The sequence below is a fragment of the Osmerus mordax genome, chromosome 13 (assembly GCF_038355195.1).
Source record: "Osmerus mordax isolate fOsmMor3 chromosome 13, fOsmMor3.pri, whole genome shotgun sequence".
Lineage (NCBI taxonomy): Eukaryota > Metazoa > Chordata > Actinopteri > Osmeriformes > Osmeridae > Osmerus > Osmerus mordax.
The window spans coordinates 12744212-12750368 of NC_090062.1; positions in this window are offsets into that span (position 1 = coordinate 12744212).

The window sequence follows — 6157 nt, forward strand, 5'->3', positions numbered from 1 at the left end:
GCTAGTAGCTTCCTAGGCTAGCAAGTAATCTCTTACGAACAACAAATGCCGAACCACCAGGATTCAATCTAACTTGATGATGATGGGCGTTGCCTACGGTTCCAATTGGAGTATGATTCTTTGACTTTTCAAGTCTTGTTTTAAAGCACTAAAAGGTCTATGGTTAAGCCTCTTTTCAGGGTTATAAACTAGGATCAATATAAAATAATATTTCCTGGTTATAAACTATGTCGATTATATCATACGAGTCAAATAAATAAATAGACATACTGAAACCAACTGGCTTCCACTGGCTCAGTTATTTAATGATGTTAGTTGATTTTTTATTAGTCATATGGAATAACGTTATCAGAGCAAACTCGTACAGCTCCAGTCCATTAAGGGGAATGCGTCATCAGCCTTTCGTTTGTTTCACATTATTGCTTTATTGTGAACCATGCTTCAGTGGCCTTGATATTTGTTGATTGATTGATTTCCTGACAAAAACGCTTGGTTATAATTCTGGAGAAAAACTAATTTAATGCATCACTGATTGAATTAATTGAAGGAAATGGCATGTCCGAGTTTCAGAGCAAATACAAATGACTGGCTTAATTATTATCATCTGTGTTTTGTTTTGTCCCAAGTATACGCCACTGAGAAAGGTAATTAACGTCCAGTTTCTTGATTGGAGCAGTCAACAATGCAAGGTCACTGACTTTTTTGACACAAACAAATCAAAGAGCAACACAAACAAGTTTGTGACAACCTTGCCTTCATTGACATTGAGATAAGTCAGTCATGTCCCTGAATAACTTCAGTCATTTTTTTTCTTGTCAATTAATGTGACCTTCCATGGTCAGCCACATAAATTTCAGTATTAATTGAAAGAAGATTGGATTTACATTTTTAATTACAAAAGCACTTATTGAAGCTAAACAACCATACTCCTGGTGAAAATGTTCAGACTAATTTTTTTTATTAAAAGGTCAAGTTAAAAGGTCACTGTCACTGTTTTTCTGTGATCAATGCCTCTTTCTAAGCCCCACTAGCAGCTCAAACAAATGTGCCTATTCTGATACAACATGCCGGTCAGGTGCCCTGTTCCATCCTCAATATTGTCTCATCAATCACTGGTCTTTCAGAAAAGCTTATATTTTAACAATTAAACTAAATTTGATAACTTAAAATTAGATGATCAAGTTATTATCAAGTTTTCTTTTTTTTCCCTAAAGGTCAGGGACCACGAAGTCTAACTGTAAAATTTGGAAACTTCACGCCTGTTTATCATACACATATTAGGACACCTCAAATTGTGGATCTTCAATTAACTTGTACCCAGATGTGCTCAATGTGCATATAGTTAGCTTTAGTTTGTTTGAAGACATGCAGTATATCTGTTTTTTCCTAGAACATTTATTGCAAATATGTACAGTACATCCTGCGAAACAAAGTAGGCTACAGCGGGACCCTGAATTTGAACTCTGGGTGAAGTATGTTCCGTATTTATATCTACTGTCAGTCTATTCCTCCAGAGAGTTTGAAACCAGCCGATTCAGATCTGCAATTTTGTTTAAATGACAGTTAAGAATTGCAATTGGCAGCCCCCGGTGAAATCTGCTATGACAGCACAGACATAAAAAAGTGAGGACGGATGACTCCGCGTCCAGATAATAAGTAATAACAATGTTAGTTTGAATAAGAAAAGCCAGAGATGGATTCAAATGCAATATTCATTTTAGGAATATGAGCAACTGGGGAGCGAAAAGGCAAAAAAAGACTCCTTCAAATCCTTCATATAGCAATAGTCTCGTCTTATCCCTCAGGCTATGGCCTGGCCAACACCTCAATGCAGCAATTATTTGCTGTAATGACTGCAGTTCAAATAAGCCTGCAGATTTTATTAAACCAAATGAGAGAATCATCTGTGTATTATCACCTTGTGATTGACAGTGACAAGTGTTGGGCAGGCTCGGGTGTGAGCATGATGAAGAAGCTCCTGGCAAAGCTCTCGATAATGTTACTGCTGATAAAGTCACCCAGCAAACCTCAACCAGCAAATGGAAGGGAGAAAGCCCCACGCATATTAATTCCAATTGTCAGATCCCTCCAGCAGGGAGAGCAGCGAAGAGGGTAATCTGGAGAGCAACCCCTGATACCCTACACTTCCTGACTGGCATTTTACACAACTAATGAAAAAGAAATCCATTGTGCTGATCATGTGCATAGATTTCACTATATAATAATAATGAAATAGAAATATTCATAATAAAAGTAAAGGTCACTGTCTGAAACTGCTAAGCTTCCTAAGCTGCAACCTTTACACGAGCAGTTGTCTGGCTCGGCTGATAAAATGGGAAAAGGGAGAGGCATGTCAATGTTTTAACCCTGCAGGGCCAAGAAAGGGACGCAACAAACCAATGGGCCAACATGGCGTGTGAGGGAGAGTGTTGTAGTTGCTCCCCTTGGCAAGACAGTATTGATGTCCAATTTAACTCAGAACAACTAGACAGATGTCCACTGACACAGAGAGACCAAAATGATAGTTTTGGACTTGAGTGGATATTGCATCACACAAGTGTTTTTACCAATGCCAACTAAAGGGTTGTGGAGGTCAGTTTTGGATGCACATCTTTTGTTTCCATGTGAACAGTAGCAGGTCAACGACACTGTCCAGAATTCATCTAGTCCAGTCAATTTATTATGGAACACGTTCAAATCTCCTCACCATCTCCTTTCCTCACTAGACAACATCCCTTCCTTTTTTACCTGATCACCTGGGCTTACACATGCGGAGGAGAGCAGAGCATGGGGGTGGAGGGAGACAGACCTGTAACTCGGAATGACATCCACAGCATTATTGCCTGCTCCGACTCCACCATGAGCCCTGTCTGCATAAGCATCAACACACTGGCATTTATTAGTGCCATGCACTAAGTACAGGCCATGTTATTGGATTTGAATATCAGCTCCCAGCCACATTCCCCAGCCATGGAAATATATTAAGATGAAGCAATCTCATTTAATAACACCCAAACTAATAAAAGGAGAGCGGATTGGAAATTAAATTTATGAATATTGCTCGGCTGCAGAAGTCATCCAAAAAGCCTGGCTAGGTCTGATCTCAATGCAGACATTCTCTGTGCCCCTATAAGCCCAGGCACAAAAAATATTTGCGATTCACTCTCTGGGCATTAGGGAGATTGTCTCTGAGGAATCTGAAGGAGGTCCTACTCTCATCATAGATGGATGGTGATGAGAGAGTTGTTGATTGTTTTGCACTAAAAGGAAATATGTTCATATCTCTATGGAGAGGAGCGTTCCTATTCTTAGACAGTACCATTGTGTGTATTCATGTGCTGTTCATTTTCATGTTGCTGAAATATATTGCAGCCTTTATGTCTAAAAGTGTGACTTAAGTCAACATCATCTTGTGTGTATCTGAAATCAGCGTGTAACCTGTATTTGAATCAACGCGTTGTTCATGGACTCACAGTCAATGCATGCTGCGTGAATGTCACGCAGAAATTGACCGACATGTGTTTGTGTGGTTGCGCAGGACTGCCAAGACTGCCAGTCCGTGTGCGTAATTGTTGGGTCCCGGTGGAGCCGTGACTGTCACTTATTGAACGGTGAGTCCATACTGCCAAGCTTCAATCGATCTTAACGTATATCTTACTCTGCACTTCCCAAACCTTCATTAACAGATGCCACTGCTCCATTGATTAGCACACAAGTCGGCGTGAGCAACTCTCTTTAGATATATTTTTATTTATGGTTGTGTGGATAACATAGCAACCCATTAGTGTGATTACCTTTGAGGGTTGGCTCAACAACAGATGTCCAAGGACACGTTATTCAATTTTACCTCGCAAATGATGATGCTGCCACCAGCAACGGTGTGCCCGAGTGATCCACAGGCAGTCAATGGTTGAGACAGAGAGAAAGGGGGAGTCGCAAAACAAAACGTGTACTCAATCCTGTAATGCACAGCTGGGTATCATCTCTGAAAACTCGACTTGAATCACTGGAGGGCGCCCTAAGACAAGGATAGGTCTTTGCAAAAATAGAGTCAGGGCTTTTAAAACATAGATTGAAAGCATCACGTTCATTGACACCATGTAGGGTATAGTTTAAGAGGCGATTAGTTTGATAAAGCAGATAACTGTAAACTAAGTGTAGATACAGCAGGTTACTAGCGCCAATGCGGCGTTCTTATTATGGCCTAATTCAAATATATTAGACCACTATATCACTAATTTACAAGCACGGTCCTTTGTCTGATGTCGAATTTAATAGTAAGCTTAACTCTCATAGGCTATAGGGATAAACATTAGGCCCAAACACGAGACCTCCAGGCACACTAGGCTCCTATGGTAAAATGTCAATGTGTTAGTGCATTGTTGCACTAGCAAGCTTCAAATCTTTTGATTTATCAAATTTATGTAGGCTACAATATGATCGTTTGATTGATCGTACTTACCAAAAAAAGAGACATAGGTATATAGCCTAAACAATTTAAAATGTTATTTTATAACATTATAACAGTTTAGATAGCCAAACATAATTCATATGCGTACAAACATTAAATGAAAGCTTCGAGGTTTATTTCAAAAACATTATTCATATTAAGGAACACGGAAAAATCACACTTTAGCACAAAAACACATGGTTTCTCTTAGATGTATTTTTATTTTTGAATTTTCAAAATATCTTACCTGAATCAATACAGCCCTATCAATTAAAAGTGTATTATAAATGTGTCTTTAAGTCCACGCTTATATTTCTTATCTACAAACGTATTAAAATTAGCTAAGTGAGAACGCAAAATGGCATTTAAAAAGTTTAAGTGAAACAATTTGCATAGGGGGTGGAAATAAAATGCTAATTCATTTCCTCACTAAGCTTGACAATCATTGTCAACCATTTTGGTTTCTGATTGTTTTCCACATGGATGCGTTCATTCATTAAAGGCAAATTATAAACATAAAGAATATTTCGGTATTAATATTTTTGCTTTTTGTTAAAGCTCAATCAACCATAATATCCTAATTTTTTCTCTGTGAACCTCATTTCTCATTATCTCACTACTCAAGAAATGGATGTCCCAAAAGGGATTTATTTCATTTATCGGGATTATTGAATTAAATTAAACTAGACACTTACCGCAGGCGTAACAGGACTACCCTACATCCACTTAAAGGTAGGCCAACTCTTGAGTATGAGGCAAACGCATTAGGCAGCAAATGCTTTTCATTCGTACAGTCTACTACATAATTCATTCATTAAGAAAGAGCGTCAAAGTGCCTTAGGTAAACGGAAAAGGTCATGTGTTGAAAGGATCTTTGGTAATTACTTTACAACCGTGTTTACACGACAGACGACATGTGCACTGTTTGTGTGCAAGTGCAATTTATGGAAAGACAAATGGAGCACATGCATGTGCCTTGATTTCAGACCAAAAAATCCCTTAGACACAACCAAAAAGACAGAATAACTTCTGCATTATTTTCAGATAAATATTTTACCATACAAAATGTTCGGCTACAGCTGCACTACTTTCTTTCATACGAATGTACTACCTTTTATCTTCACGGGATACGTTCGATGTTTACCACCAAATTATAGGGCACTACCATTAGGACAACGAGGATTTGATACGTTAAGATAAATAATACTCTACTGTAACTTCTTATGCTGAGTTTATCTTTATACAAATGGACAGATGCTGATATTTATGAGATGAGATTCTCAAACAGCTCTTCTGTTATGTCCAGAAGCACCAGCAGATGGCAGGCTTTCTCCACTGATGGATCACCTGGCTCTGCGTTGAACTCCCATGCCCCGGTTGCTGTAATCTTGGTTTCCCAAACCTCGCTGCTCTCGCCTGTGAAATGCATTCCCATTAAAACGTTTTTAAAAGCCAACACCAGTGCTATAACGATCATCTCCCTGAAGCCAGGCCCCCGCGCCTAGGATTGCGGCGGTGCCACACAGGCAGACATGTGGTGACTGCCACAAACAAAGGCATGGCACTCTCCTCCCCTCTCCACACGGTTACGGGCCGCCCGCGCCTGCCTGCCAGAGGCAATTACACCCACAGCCCAGTGTGAGGTCTTAGAGACCCCAATCACCACTAACAAGATCAAGGCTAACAGACTCCTCCATACTCTCCTTC